The 17044-nt window shown below is 36.6% G+C and overlaps 1 protein-coding gene and 1 pseudogene across 4 annotated transcripts in view; one reads left to right on the top strand and one right to left on the bottom strand.

Moving 5' to 3' along the window:
- CUL1 (cullin 1) overlaps positions 1–17044 on the bottom strand; it is a 124806-nt gene that overhangs the window by 74164 nt on the left and 33598 nt on the right. The gene's annotated exons all lie outside the window — the stretch shown is intronic.
- Positions 7782–7899, top strand: LOC111762133 (U6atac minor spliceosomal RNA; annotated as a pseudogene).

Here is a 17044-nt window from a genome sequence, read left to right as displayed (position 1 = left end):
AATGGAAACTTTTTAAAAGCACACATGAAAAACATGAGAAGATTTTAGTTGACCTCAGTCTTTAACAGATCAACAGATGAGTTAGTAACCAGGGGAAAAAAGGAGGGAAAAGCAAAAATCTGTAACTACATACAACATTAAAATCAAAGGAAATAATGATCTCAACTCCATCCTATGCTGATCAGGCAGATCTATACTACTGTATTTAAATCACAGAGCCTCAGAGGAAAATTCAAATGAAATGCAGTCAGCAGACCACAAAACCTAACTTGTATATATCATGACACATGCAAGAAAAAAAGTTGTGAAATACAATGGGGTAAATGATGAGGTCGCTTGAAGGGGAGCAGACCAGCACAGGCGTACTGTCAATCCTGGGACCCTCTAAAACACAACAAAATTGAGATCAAATATCTCAGCATAACTGTAATTCTTTCATGACACACTCCTTGTTGAACCCATCACTCCAGTTGTGAAATTCTCTGGAAGAAAACAATACAGGATGATAGAAAGTCTGGAAACCATGTTCAAAAAAGTCTGGAGAAAAGAGTAAGGAAAGACATGCTAACTAACACTGAGATATTTAAGGACTTGTCCTGTAGAAAAGGCTATGTTGTTCCAAAAAGCCATGAAAGCCAATGGAATCAACATTAAACATGTTTTCCAACATGTTAAAGATAATCAAACAGCCTATTTCTCAAGATTATTGACGTATAAGAGTCCTTCTTTGAATGGAAGTGTGGACTAATTAAACGACCTGCAAGAATCCTGAAAATATGGTATTAGTGATGATTTAAGTTCCTTCCATGCATACTGAAAGGGCTTTAAAACAAAAAAGGCACAAAAAAGAACACTATTACTATGTAGTCTTCCATTAAACACTAATAGGAACATCAACTGAACATCAAAATAGATTGGTTACATGACTCAATAGGCCTTAATAAGTGAACATGTTTATGACTTTATAAGAGAAACACAGTATAGAGCACCCCCCCACCCAAACTTATTTGGCTATATTTTTACCTGAACACATCTTGGGACTAGATTTTCAAGAAACAACAAAGCATTAAAGAAGGGGATGGGGGAGGAAAACAAAAATAGGCACTTGTGCTCACCCCTACTGATTCCTAACTCTTGGGATAAACTGTACAATATCCTGCAACATTTTTAATTATAATGAAATACTTCATTTTACTTCATGAAATATACCTCGTTTTTGTGAGCTATAATAAAGATCTGTTATCTTTTAGGTGTTTACTTGTTAACAATTACAGGTAACACTGCAATAAGCAGCCTTACTAGTATATGTATTTTTGCTTGAGTATGTATACATGATAAATACATGTATGTATAGATATTATAAACATAATATGGACTATGGTACTACCTACTAAGAACATTTGGGAAGAAACAGATTTGTGGAAAGATAGTTTACTTTTGGACAAGGTGAAGTTGAGGCACTTGTCAATCTACTTTATAAATGGCACTAAAGCTCAGAAGAGATCACTGACCTAGAGCTAATATTTGACCTACCCTACTTAATTCTGCAAACCATAAACAATCAGAGAAATTATAGCAAAGAGATGAACTCTTAGAAACATTTAAAGACTTAAAGATTGGCTAGGTGAAGGGGAATCCAGAGCTTATAAATGCAAAGTTATAGCCAAAAACAATTTAAGAAACCATATCTTAGAAGCCAAGGAAGGAATGAAGTCAAATAAAAGACTGTCATTTATTTCTTGTATTATCATGGGTAAGTTACTTAGTATCTTAGTACCTTGTGAAGTTGTGGCAAAGATTAAACAACATGTAAATCCTATGTGACATGGCTGATAAATGCTATCCATTATTTCCACTATCATTATGTGTGAAATGTACCTTCTAAATTTAGTTTTAGGTAAGTCATTGGTGACCTTAGCAAGAATAGTTTCAATATGGTGGAAAGGATAGAAATCCAACAGGAATGGATTTTGAGGGACAGAAAATGCAATCTTCTAAGAATTTTGGCTGTGAAGGATTGTGAAGTCCATGAAAGGCACTCATTCCCTTTCTCTTTAAATAGAAAAACTAGAAGAGGAGGAGGCTGTGTTTGAGAGGTGGGATGTCTGAATCAATAACTTCAGAAGTGAATGACTTTAGTAGAAGTGGTACAGTCTGGGTGATAAGGCCAAAGCTGGGCCATGACAGCGAATGACTAAAGGAGAATGGAGTTAAAAGTGCGAGATCAGGACACTGTACGGATTCTCCAAGTGGAAGTTGAAATCACCCAGGATAATAGGTATTGGAAGTAGAGAGGAAAATTTTCAGCTGGGTGAAAGATTACCCAATTATTTTTTTATTTATAATGGTTGCATATCTTTTTTTATTATTATTTTTTAAAGATACATAGATCACACAAAATGCATTATATCTTTATTTCAAAGATGGATCATTTTAGGATCTGCAATCTTCCTAGCTTAACAGAAGAATACTTGAAAATATTGCTCTTTGTTATATTAAATTTTTATAAGAGAAACTATAGCCCACCACCATCATTATCAACACACTGCATTAGTTGGTACCTTTGTACAATTGATGAAAAAATATTTTAATTATACTATGAACTATAGCCCATCCCTTACATTAGGGCTCACTGTGTTATACAGTACTACTTTTAAAAATTGCTTTTGTAACATATTTATGATCCAAAATCTCCCTTTTAGCCACTTTCAAGTATATGATTCAGTGCTGTTAATTACATTTATAGTGTTGTACTACCATTATCACCATCCAGTACCAAAACTTTTCCATCTCCCCAAACAGAAACTCTGTACAACTTAAGCATTAACTCAGTTTCTTGACTCCCCCTCCAGTCCCTGGTAACCTGAATTCCAGTTTCTGATTATGAATTAGCTTATTCAAATTAGTTCCTATCTGTAAGATCATACAGTAATTGAACTTTTGTGTCTAGTTTATTTCACTCAGTGTTTCAAGATTTATCCATATTGTGGCATGTATCATAACTTAATACTATTTATCTTGTTCATCCAATCATCCACAAACAAACACCTGGATTGCCTGCATCTTTTGGCTACTTAGAATGATGTTGCCATGAACGTCAGTGTGCGAGTATCTTTTCAAGGCCCTGCTCTGCAATCTTTTGGTAATATACCCAGAAGTAGGATTGCTGGGTAAGGGAATTTCCTTTCTGAGGAACCACCAATTTTCCCCAGTGGCTGCACCACTTTATACTATCACCAACAATGAAAAAGTGTTCTTATTTCTCCATATCCTTTCCAATAGTTGTTTTTTGTTTTCTAAATAGTAGTTGTTCTAGTTTATGAAATGGAATCTCAGTCTGGTTTTTATTTATATTTCCCTAATGACTAATGAAGTGGAACATCTGTTTTAGTTTCCTGGCTGCCAAAGCAAATACATGCAACAGGTTGGCTTAAACAATGGCAACTTATTGGCTTATGGTTTTGAGGCTAGAAGAAGTCCAAACTCACAGTGTCATAAAGGTGATGCTTTCTCCCACAAGACTATGGTATTCTCAGGCTGGCTGCCAACAATCTTTGCTCCTTTGCTTTTCTGTTACATAGCAGCCTCCTCTGGCTTCTCGGTTCCATTCATTGACTACCCAGCTTATGAATGCTCCCTGTGGCTCTCCCTCTCTCTTTCTGTGGCCTTCTCTAAAAGGCGTTCAGCAATAGGACTAAGATTTATCTTAGGGGGAAACAGATTTGGCTCACCTGATAGAGTGTCTGCCTACCATATGGGAGGTCCAGAGTTCAAATCCAGGGCCTCCTGGCCTGTGTGGTGAGCTGGCCCACGTGCAGTGCTGCCACACGCAAGGAATGCTGTGCCATGCAGGGGTGTCCCTCATGTAGGGGAGCCCCATGCGCAAGGAGTGTGTCCCACAAGGAGCGCTGCCCTGCATGAAGAAAGCACAGTCCGCCCGGGAGTGGTGCTGCACACATGGAGAGCAGACAATGGGGGGGGGGGCGGTGCTGAAGGGGAGAGAAATAAATAAATCTTAAAAAAAAAAAAGGATTTACCCTGATTTGGCTGGGCCACACCTTAACTGAAGTAATCCCATCAAAAGGCCCTATTTACATGAGTTCATAGCAACAGGAACGGATTCAGTTTAAGAACCTGTTTTTCTTGGGGTACATAGCTACTAGCCACCACAGCATCTTTTTGTGTGCTTTTTGTCTATTTGTATATCTATCTTCTTTGGAGATATGTCTATTCAAGTCTTCTGCCCATTATTTAATTGGGTTGTCTTTCCGTTGTTGAGTTGTAGTTCTTTATATAATTTGATATTAAAACCTCATCAGACATGCATTTTCCAAATATTTCTCCCATTCTGTATGCTTTTTTTTACTTTCAAAATGAAGTCCTTTGGGAAGCAGACTTGGCCCAACAGATAGGGCGTCCATCTACCATATGGGAGGTCCACGGTTCAAACCCAGGGCCTCCTTGACCCGTGTGGGGCTGGCTCACACGCAGTGCTGATGTGCACAAGGAGTGCCATGCCACACAGGGGTGCCCCGGCGTAGGAGAGCCACACGCGCAAGGAGTGCACCCCGTAAGGAGAGCCGCCCAGCATGCAAGAAAGTTTAGCCTGCCCAGGAGTGGCAGCTGCACAGAGAACTGACGCATCAAGATGACGCAATAAGAATAGACACAGATCCCTGGTGCAGCTGACAACAATACAGCAATAGAAGCGGACACAGAAGAACACACAGCGAATGGACATGGAGAACAGACAACTGGGGCGGAAGTGGGGAGGGGAGAGAAATAAATAAAATAAATCTTAAAAAAAAAAATGAAGCCCTTTGATGGACAAAAGTTTTTAATTTTGATTAAATCCTATTTATTGATTTCTTTTGTTGCTTGTACTTCTGTTTTAAGTTTAAGAAACCATTATCTAATACAAGATCCTGAAGAGGCTCTCCTATGTTTTCTTCTAGGAGTTATGTAGTTTTAGTTCTTACACTTAGGTCTTTGATCCATTTTGAATTGATTTTTGTATATGGTATGAGGAAAGGTCCACCTTCATTCTTTTGTATATGCATATCCAGTTTTAGCAGCACCAGATTATATCTGACAAGACTGTCTTTCAAAAATGAGAGATGAAGTCACTTCCAGGTACACAAAAGCTGAGGGAGTTAGTCACAACTAGACCTGCTCTATAAGAAATGCTAAAGGGAGTCCTTCAGACTGAAAGGCAAGGACACCAGAGACAGTGAATCAAAGCAGCTTAAAGAAATAAATAACTGTGAAACATAGTCATATTGGTAATTATTAATATAAATGCTAGTAGTATTGTATTACTATTGTATTGTATTTTTTGGCATATATCTCCATTTTTACTTCTTGCAGGTTCTAAAATGTAGATATATAAAAAGAATGCTAAATCTATTTCCTTCTCTTTTTTTGTTTTGTAATCTTTTCTTGTACTCTGTACATTTTCATATTTTAAGGTGCTAACTCTGGGATTTAGTCCTTGAACTGTCCATTCCTTAAGTTTGTATTCAGCTAGTGATATGAGAGATTTCCTTGAACCAGCAAGTAATACAAAGAACACCTTTTCAGTCTTTGCAAATTGTCTCTGTGCTGGCCAGTTCTCTCAGAGTTTAGTCCTCTTATTAAGAAGATAAGCCCAAGATGAATGTGAAATGCAGGGTTCTCTCCAACTTTTCTCAGCCTGAGTCTCATTCTTGACCTTAGGAATTCCCTCATTACAGGAACTCGAATGCCTTCTCTCTACTCCCTATGAATAGATTCTCCTCTTCGCTGGTGCTCTAGTATATGACTTAAAAGTAGGTAAACCTTTGAAACTGCCTTCATTTAACTGTCTCTTATGCTGTTTTAGCTGTTCAAACTGTTTCTGCCTGCAGGGCAAGTCCTGGGAGGGTGAACCAGAGAGGAGTTTTCAGGTTCAGTCTTTCAGAATGCCACCAGAGAGACAGACACTGACATACAGGGCACTCCAGTAAGCACACAGGGGTTATTGTGCTACCACTGGAACAGGGCCAAGGACTCATAAGGAAGAGCAAGCTGGCTCTGCACCTCGCTGGGGAGGGGCAGGAGCACGGGCACCACAAGTTTCGCCTAACGTTTTTAAAGCTGTGTTTTCTTGGATTAGCACTCAACCAGTTACTGAAATGCTTTAATAGTTCTCCAGAATTCTGAGGAAGATGGTTCTGTAACTTTTTGCTATCTGTTCAAAAAATTCTGTGGGGGAACAGCAGCCTGCAGTGCATTATATTGCCACTTTCATCGACCAGATTACCATGTAATTTTTGAAATATGGTGGTTAGTATATAACACTCTAAGGAAGGGAAAGGGGCAATATAAGAAGAGCATCCAAAGGGTGAGTCTATGTGTATATGGTAGTAAACATATGAGTTTCCAGAAAGGACACTGACCTTGTGTCTTAACCTTGAGGGTTGTGGGGAATGAGATACCATAAACAGCTACACACTAGGAAAGCTTTAAGGAGTTTTAGTCTTTAAGGAAGACCAAAGAAGTTGAAGGAATTAAGAGGCTACAGAAGAGTTTATTTGTGGAAAAGGACTTCCAGGAAGCTCAAAATAGAATCTGAGTGTGTAAAAGAAGTGGGGGCAAGGCAGAGTGTAAGTCATAGAAGAGGATTACAAAGCAGCTACGGGGATATTAGTTCAGATGATATGAAAGATGACCCAAAGGCCTGTAAAAATCAGTGAGCACAGGGGAAGACATGCAGTTTTAAACCTCTAGTTCTGGAAGGAGGCAACCCACCACTTTACAAGGTTCAGTTATGGCCCTTGTACTGGATCATAGGGCCAAGCATTTCTTTACTACTTCTCTAGCCAATTAAACTTTCTGTATTCTCCTGAAGAATCATTTTCCTGACAATTCCTAAATTAAAAACACGAATAATATAAATTCTTAAGACTTCAATGAACATACTACATTAGTACTCCATTTTAACCTAAGAGAACTGTGAGTCCTCTTTAGTTTCACCTCAAATATCCCAAAAATCTGATAATACTTCAGCCTAAGAATGAAATCTTGATATTTGCTTCCATTTCTATAAATTAAGACCAAACACATTTAGCAGATACTAAATTGAGGAGTCTTAAACAAAGCAAGATATTATAATAAATCAAATGGAGTAGTAATGGGAATGCAAGAAATAAGGTTTTTTAAGAAAACAGTATACCTGCATCAGTAAGGTTGATTGCTTTGGAAAGATGTTTTAAAAAAAGCAGTGATTAAACTGTCACAGAATCTTCTAAAAATAAAGATTATATTTGACTTAATGAAAATACAGTTAAAAATACTTATAAAAATAAAGCAAGAAAAAAATTGGCTTTTCTAATTTAATAACACTTTAAATCTGATTAAAAATTTAAATGATCTGGGGTATTACCTGACAGCAGCTACTAATTTTCTAATACTTGATTAAAAATATACTCTGAAATTTAAGTCGCAATGTGGAAAATAAGATGAAATATACAGGAAAATTATTTAAACCTAGAGAAACTTGCATATAAACATCAGAAAACATGGAAACACATATACCGTTCATAAGAGCAAAAACCTGGAAACCCAGATGTCCACCAACAGAACTCATAAACTGTAGTATATCCACACGATAGACCACACACAAAATGAATCAACTTCAGCTACACATTTAAACATTCTATTTAGAATGTATTTTAGAAAGTGTTGAGTGAAAACAAGTGACAAGAATACACATACGTATAAAAATGACACCAGCTTTGTAAGATTAATTTTTTTGTTTAAAGTATTTATAGGAAAGGAGTGGTTAGCATTCCCCTGACAGGAATGGAAGACATTCTAAAATTAAACAATGCATACCTTGTTAAGGCACTGGCCACTAGTGCGATGTAACCATGGTTTTACCGTGCTTACATTAAAAAAACAACAACATATATTTGTTAGAGATACATACTTTTATGGGTGAAATGATATGACGGCTGGATTTATTTTATAATATTGCATTTTAAAAAAGGATGCATGATGGAAAGGGACAATACACTTTCTACCTTCCATAATAAAAAGTTTACAAAAAAACTCAGCAAACCTACATAGCATGAAGAAAAAATATAAAGGAAAGCAAAATCTTCACATATATGGCCAACTGAGCTTTGACAAGGGTGCTCAGTCCACCCAATTGGAAAAGAATAGACTCTTCAACAATTGGTGCTAGGAAAACTGAATATCTGTATGCAAAAGAATAATGGTAGACCCTTACACCTCACTCTATATTAAAAAAATCAACTCAATGGACCAAAGACCTAAATATAAGAACCAGAAGTATAAAACACCTGGAAGAAAACAAAGGAAAATATTTCCAGGACCTTATGTTAGGAAATGGTTTCTTAGACTTTATACCCTAATCACAACAAAAGAAAAAAATAGATTAATGGGACCTCATAAAAATTAAAGACTTTTATGTGGGATTTTATTATAGAAGGAAAATTATGCAATGGGAGAAAATATCTGGAAACCACACAATCAAAAAGGGTTTAATACCCAGGATACATAAAGAACTTCAACAACTTGATAGCAAAAAGACCAACAATCCAATTAAAAAATGAGTAAAAGACTTGAATAGACATTTCTTGAAAGATATACAAATGGCCAAGAAGCACATGAAAAGATGCTCAACATCATTAGCCATTAGGGAACTGCAAATCAAAACCTCATGAGATACCATTGTACATCCACTAGGATGGCAACTTTTAAAAAGAAAAGAAAATTACAAGTGTTAAAAAGGATGTGGAGAAACAGGAACACTTATTCGTTGTTGCTGGGGATGTAAAATGGTACAGCCACTGTGGAAAAGTTTGACGATTCCTCAGAAACTAAATATAGGACTACTGTATGACCCAGCAATCCCTCTGCTAGGTATATACCCAAAAGAAAACAAAGCAGGGACTCAGATATTTACACACATATCTTCATAGCAGCATCATTCACAACTGTCAAAAGATGGAAGCAATCCAAGTATCCATCAATTGATGCATGGAGAAACAGAACATATTGTATACACAATGGATTATCTAACCTTAAAAAAGGAAGTCCTGATACATGCAACAAGATGGATGAATCATTAAGAATCATATTGAGAGAAATAAGCCAGACATAAAAGCACAAATACTGTCTGATCTCACCAATACGAAAATATTAGAATAAGCAAATTCATAGTCAGATACTAGAATACAAGTTACCAGGGTCTGGGATGGGGGTAGGGAATGGGAAGTTAATGCTTTAATTGTACAATTTCTATCTGGAATGATGGAAAAGTTTGGTAATGGTTAGTAGTCACGGTAGCACAACACTGTAAATATAATTAACAGCACCGAATTATATATTTGAATGTGGTTAAAAAGGGGAATTTTGCATTATATGTTACTAGAATAAATTTTTTTTTTTAATTCCAAAGGACTACACAATGTAGTGAATCCTAGGGTAAACCATGGCCCATAGTTAATAATAAAATTATAAAAATGTTCTGTCATCAATTGCAACAAAAGTACTACACTAATGTAAGATGTTATTAATAGGGTAGTATATGGCAACTCCATGCATGATTTTTCTATAAACCTACAACTTTTCTAATAAAAAGCAATTACAATGTAGAAGAAGCATTAAAAAATTCAATTACTATCCTAATGGGTTACTTTCGAGAGACATTAGCAGAGTTTTGCCTCTAATTATGTTCAAAATCTTTTAAGTCCATGGCTATAAATTCAGAGAAGTAACACATCCAAATGGGAAATGAGTTCTGCTACTTCTCAGACAACTAATTCAAAGTAAAATTCTCAAGACCTTAATGTGCCTGAATTGTTTTGCTATGTCTTTATTCAAAGCTAGTAAATATTTGGGGACATTAACAGACAAATTCAGCTAAAAACATAAATTTACTATATGGCTCATTGATTTCACTCTTTATCTACACAAGAGAAAAAAACGTATGTCCGCCCAAAGACTTGTATGTGAATGTTTATAGTACATTATTCATAATAGTAAAAGAGTAGGGGAGACCACCCCCAATAGGATAGGAGTGGTTTGGTGTCACCACAGCCTCTCTAGACAACGGTTGGTACTTTCAGCCTACAGGACTGAACTGTTGAGCATTTGTGATTCTGTTCCCACCCCCTAAAGGGCAGAACGGAGAATACTCCCTAAGCCTCTCAGGGCAACTGCAGGCATATTTGGTCCACAGAGATTAGATTGTTGGGCACTCCAGAGGGTGCATTTCCATTCCTGGCAAGGAGAGGGTATGGTGATACATCAGTTTACCTGAGCACTTGTGGTCATTTGGACCCACACAGCATACATTGCTGACTATAACTATAGCTCCATCCCTGCCTATGGTAGGGGAGGAAGGGGTATGAAGCTTCATCAGTTTCTCTAGGTGACGACAGTCTTTTGCCCAACTGGGATTATTATACACGGCTACAGCTCTGTCCCTACCCCTGACAGAGGAGAAAGGTGGGAGAAAGTTCATCACTTCCTGGGGCAACGTGGGCAGCTTCAGCCTCCATAGCTCGCAGCACGAACTACATCCTTGGCTCCTACTACACAACCAGCAAGAGAGAAAAGATAAGAAAGCCCTAAACTAAAGGGAGAGACTGCACCCAGAATAAATACATTTAGCAAGCCAGATGCAGAAACACCAATAAAAAATTACAATCTGTACCAAGAAACAGAAAGAGATGGCCCAATTAAAGGAACAAGATAAGCCTGCAGATGACATAAAGGAGCTGAGACAAATAATCTCAGATGATCAAACAAAACTCCTTAATAAATTCAATGAAATGGCTAAAGAGATTAATGATATTAAGATGACACTGGATGAGCACAAAGAAGAATTTGAAAACATACATAGAAAAAGAGCAGACCTTATGGGAATACAAGTTGCAATAAATGAAATTAAAAATACACTGGAGGCATATAAAAGCAGGTTTGAGGAAGCAGAAGAAAGGATTGGCAAGCTCGAAGCCATGGCCTCTGAAAGTGAACAAGCAAAAGAACAGATAAAGAAAAGAATGGAAAAAATCGAACAGGATCTCGGGGAACTACATGATATCAAGAGACGTGCAAACATATGTGTCATGGGTATCCCAGAAGGAGAGGAGAAGGGAAAAGGGGCAGAAGGAATATTTGAAGAAATAATGGTGGATATTTTCCCAACCCTATTGAAGGACATAGATATCCATGTCCAAGAAGCACAATGTACTACCATCTGAATATATTCAAATAGACCAACTCTGAGACACATACTAATCAGAATGTCAAATGCCAGAGACAAAGAGAGAATTCTGAGTGCACCAAGAGAAAAGCAATGCATAACATATAAGGGATATCCAATAAGGTTAAATGCTGATTTGTCATCAGAAATCATGGAGGCAAGAAGGCAGCGGTATGATATATTTAAGATACTGCAAGAGAAAAACTGCCAGCCAAGGATTTTATACCCAGTAAGATTATCTTTTAAAAATGAGGGTGAGATTAGAATATTTACAGATAAACAGAAACTGAGAGAGTTTAAAACAAAAAGACTAGTTTTGCAAGAAATACTAAAGGGAGTGTTACAGCCTGAAAAAAAAGACAGGAGAGAGAGGTCTGGAAGAGAGCCTAGAAATGACAACTATATCAGTAACAGTAACTAAAGTATTAAATATAAAATGACAAAACACAGAGATCAAAATGGATGAAATAAGAACTGCCTTTACAGTAATAACATTGAATGTTAATGGATTAAACTCCCCAATCAAAAGACACAGACTGGCAGAATGGATAAGAAAATATAAGCTATCTATATATTGTCTGCAAGAGACTCACCTTAGACCCAAAGATACCAATAAATTGAAAGTGAAAGGTTGGAGAAAGATATTCCACACATGCAGTAACCAAAAAAAGGTTGGGGTAGCTATATTTATATCAGATGATACAGACTTTAAAAGCAAAACTGTTAATAGAGACAAGGAAGGACATTAGATATTAATAAAAGGGATGATTCACCAGGAAGAAATAACAATCCTAAATACATATGCACCTAAGTAGGATGTCCCAAGATATGTGAGGCAAACACTGGCAAAACTAAAGGGAGAAACAGACATCTATACAATAATAGTTGGAGACTTCAATACATCACTCTCAGCATTGAACAGTACATGTGGGCAGAAGATCAATAACAAAACAGAGAGCTTGAATAAAAGGATAAATGGACTAAACCTAACAGACATATACAAAACACTGCACCTCAGAACAGCAGGATATACATTCTTTTCAAGTGCTCATGGATCTTTCTCCAGGATAGACTATATGTTGTAACACAAAGCAGATCCCAATAAATTCAACAAAACTGAAATTATACCACACACTTTCTCTGATCATAATGGAGTAAAGCTGGAAATCAACAAGCAGCAAATAAAGGGAAAATTCACAATATTATGGAGGTTAAACAACACACTCTTAAATAATCAGTGGGTCAAAGAAGAAATTTCAAGAGAAATGAATAAATACCTCGAGACAAATGACAGCGAGAATACAACATATCAGAACCTATGGAATGCTGCAAAGGCAGTGCTGAGAGAAAAATTTATAGCCCTCAATGCTTACATTTAAAAAGAAGAAAGAGTTAAAATCAATCACCTAACTACACAGCTGGAGGAACTAGAAAAAGAACAGCAAGTTAAACCTAAAGCAAGAAGAAGGAAGGAAATAACAAAGATCAGAGCAGAAATAAATGAAATTGAGAACAAAAAAATAGAGAAAATTAACAAAACCAAAAGTTTGTTCTCGAGAAGATACATCAACAAACCCTTAGCTAGACTAAGAAAAAAGAGAAGATGCAAATAAATGAAATAAAAAATGAAAAGGGAAACCTTACAATGACCCCACAGAATAAAGGAGATCATAAGAGGATGCTATGAGCAACTTTATGCTAAAAAAACTAGACAATGTAGATGAAACGGAAAAATTCCTAGGAATGTACAAACAACCTACACTGACACTAGAAGAAATAGAAGACCTCAACAAACCAATCACAAGAGACTGAAACAGTCATCAAACAGCTCTCCAAAAGGAAAGTCCAGGACCACACGGTTTCACAGGTGAGTTCTACCAAGCATTCAAAGAAGATTTAATATGTCTTACTCAAGCTCTTCCAAAAAACTCAACAAGAAGGAATGCTACCAAACACATTCTATGAAGTCAATATCACCCTAGTACCAAAGCCAGATAAAGATATTACAAAAAAAGAAAATTACAGTCTCATTTCTCTAATGAATACAGATGCAAAAATACTCAATAAAATACTTGCCAATCAAATCCAAAAACACATTAAAAGAATTATCCATGATCAAGTGGGTTTTATACCAGGCATGCAAGGCTGGTTCAACATAAGAAAATCAATCAGCATAATACACCACATTAATAAACCAAAGAAGAAAAATCACATAATCTTATCAATTGATGCAGAAAAGGCGTTTGACAAAATACAGCATCGTTTCTTGATAAAAATACTACAAAAATAGGAACTGAAGGAAATTTTCTCAACATGATAAAGGCCATACCTGAAAAACCCACAGCTAACACTGTACTCAATAGTGAAAAACTAAAAGCTTTCCCATTGAAATCAGGGACAAGATAAGGATGCCCACTGTCACCACTGTTGCTCAATTTAGTGCTAGAGGTTCTAGCTAGAGCAATGAGGCAAGAGAAAGAAATAAAAGGCATCCAAATTGGAAAGGAAGAATTAAAACTTTCACTATTCGCAGACGATATGATTGTATTATCTAGAAAATCTCAAAAAATCAACAATAAAACTGTTAGAGCTAATGAATTATTTCAGTACAGTGTCAGGCTACAAGACCAAAATGCAAAAATCAGTGGTGTTTCTATACACTAATAATGCACAATCTGAGGAGGAAGTCAGAAAAAAAATTCCATTTACAATAGCAACTAAAAGAATCAAGTATTTAAGAATAAACTTAACCAAGGATTCAAAGCACTTGTATTCAGAAAACTATAATGCATTGCTAAAAGAAATTTTAAAAAGACCTAAATAATTGGAAGAACATTCCATGCTCATGGATTGGAAGACTAAATATCATTAGGATGTCAATTCTACCCAAATTGATAAACAGATTCAATGCAATCCCAATAAAAACTCCACCAGCATTTTTAAAGCCAGAAACATCTTAAAGAGGAAAAGTGAAGTTGGAGAATTCTAACTTCCAGCGTTTAAATCATATTACCTAGCTACAGTGGTAAAAACAGCATGGTATTGGCATAAAGATAGACACATAGACCAACAGAACCGAACTGATGGTTCAGAAAAGGACCCTTACATCTACAGCCAAGTGATTTTTGACAAGCCTGTCAAGCCCTTCCAATTGGGGCAGAACAGTTTATTCAACAAATGGTGTTGGGAGAACTGCATATCCATGGCCAAAAGAAAGAAGACCCATACCTCACACCTTATACAAAATTAACTCAAAATAGATCAAAGACCTATATATAAAAGAAAGTACAATAAAACTCCTAGAAGGTCCAAGGTTCAAACCCAGGGCCTCCCCGTGTGGTGAAGTTGGCCCATGCACAGTGCCGATGCGTGCACGGAGTGTCATGCCATACAGGGGTGTCCCCCGCGCAAGGAATGTGCCCTGTAAAGAGAGCTGCCCTGTGTGAAAAAAAGTGCAGCCTGCCCAGGAGTAGGGTCGCACACACGGAGAGCTGACCCATCAAGATGACACAACAAAAACAGACACAGATTCTTGGTGCCTCTGACAAGAATACAAGCAGACACAGAACACACAGCAAATGGACACAGAAAGGAGACAATGGGGGGGGGGGGGGCGGAAGAAATAAATAAAAAATAAAAAAATAAAGCTCCTAGAAGAAAATGTTGGGATTAAGCATCTTCAAAACCTGGTGGTAGGTGGTGGATTCCTAAACCTTACACCAAAAGAACAAGCAACTAAAGAAAACATGGATAAAGGGGACCTGCTCAAACTTAAACACTTTGGTGTTTTAAAGGGCTTCATCAAGAAGGTGAAAAGGCAGCCCAGTCAATGGGAGAAAGTATTTGGAAACCAGTTATCCAACAAGGGTTTGATTCCATTCTATATAGAGACATACAACTCAACAATAAAAGAGCAAGCAATCCAATTTAAAAATGGGCAAAAGATTTAAACAAACATTTCTCCAAAGAGGAAATACAAATGGCCAAAAAAGCACATGAAAAAATGTTCCATATCACTAGCTATTAAGGAAATGCAAATTAAAACAAGATATCATCTAACACTACATAGAATGGCCATTATTGAAAAAAACAGACAACAGTAAGTGCTGGAGAGAATGTGGAGAAATAGGAACACTCCTTCACTGTTGGTGGGAGTGTAAAATGGTGCAGCCTCTGTGGAAGACACTTTGGCGGTTCCTCAGGAAACTAAATATAGAACTGCCATATGATCCAGCAATTCCTCTACTATGAATATATCCAGAAGAACTAAAAACTGTGACACGAACAGACATCTGCACACCAATGTTCATAGCAGCGGTGCCAAAAGATGGAAACTCAAGTGTTCATCCACCAACGAATGGATAAACAAAATGTGGTATATACGTATGATAGAATACTATACTGCAATAAGAAGAAATGAAATTGGGACATATGTGACAACATGGATGAGTCTTGAAGACATTATACTAAGCGAAGTAAGCCAGACACAAAAGAATATTGCATGGTCTCATTAATATGAGCTAAATACAAATAATAAACACATGGAATTAAAACCTAGAGTATAGGTTATAAGGAGATTAAGAGGAGGGTTATGAAGAACTATGGATACTTAATGTACGTAGAAGTTTTAATTAACTTGACTGTAAAAGTGTGGAGATGGATAGAGTTGATAGTAACACATGATAGTGAGTAGCAACTGGTTTATAAATGGGATTGTGACTGAAAAAGGTAGTCTGGGGAAGTAAATGTCATTAGAAAGAAAGCTAAGAATGATTGATGTAGGGACTAAATAACACAGTGACCCTAGAGGTGGTTGAGAATTGTGGTTAAGGGTACAAATGCAAGAGAGTCCTTCTGTGAGACAGAGCAGATGTACATCACTATTGTAGGGTGCTGGGAATATGGAAAAACATGGGAAAGCTACAACTGGTGTAACCTATAGACTGTGGTTAACAGCAATATTATAATATTCTCACATCAATGCCAAGCTGTACTGTGTTGATAATGGAGGTGTATAGAAAAAGTGTGCCAAATGTACACTGTAGACCATGACTGGTGGTAACAGTCTGATGATATTATCTCATAATCTGTAACAAATGTTCCACCAGGGTGTGGAGTTGTATGGGAAATCTACACATCTGTATGACTGTTTTGCAAGTTCACAATATCTGTAACAAAAATATATTTAAAAAAAAAATAGTATGGGTTGGGGGAAAAATACACCAAATGTAAGATAAGGAATATAGTTGGTACTAATATTTTGACAATGCTCTTACATAGTTTCTAACAAATGTTTCACACCAACGCAAAGAGTTGGTGGAGGGGTGATGTCTGAGACCCCTTTGTGATGTTATGTATGTTTATTTTATAAGTTCACAATCTTTACTATACACTTACTGTTTATGTGTGTTCAGGTATGAATGATAAGACTTCAATAAAAAAATTTTTTAAATTTCAAAAAAAAGAGTAGGGGAGGGAATAAGTAATATTTTTAAATAAAAACTAAACAAAAGAGTAAAAAAGTAGAAACAACCCTAATGTCCACAACTAGTGAATGGATAAACAGCACATCATATAATCATATAACAGAAAACTCTTTGGTAATATAAAGGAATGAAGTACCACAACATGGATAAATCTCAAAAGCATCAATGCTAAGTAAAAGACCACATATTATATGACTCCATCTATTAGATGAAATATACAGAGTAGGAAAATCTAGAGAGACAGGAAGTTGATTAGTGGTTGTCTTGGGCTGAGGGTGGGAACTGGTGTGCCTCCCAAGTA

This window comes from Dasypus novemcinctus, chromosome 5 (genome assembly GCF_030445035.2).
Source record: "Dasypus novemcinctus isolate mDasNov1 chromosome 5, mDasNov1.1.hap2, whole genome shotgun sequence".
Lineage (NCBI taxonomy): Eukaryota > Metazoa > Chordata > Mammalia > Cingulata > Dasypodidae > Dasypus > Dasypus novemcinctus.
The sequence above is the reverse complement of the archived record's forward strand: the minus strand, read 5'-3'. Positions and strand labels throughout refer to the sequence as shown.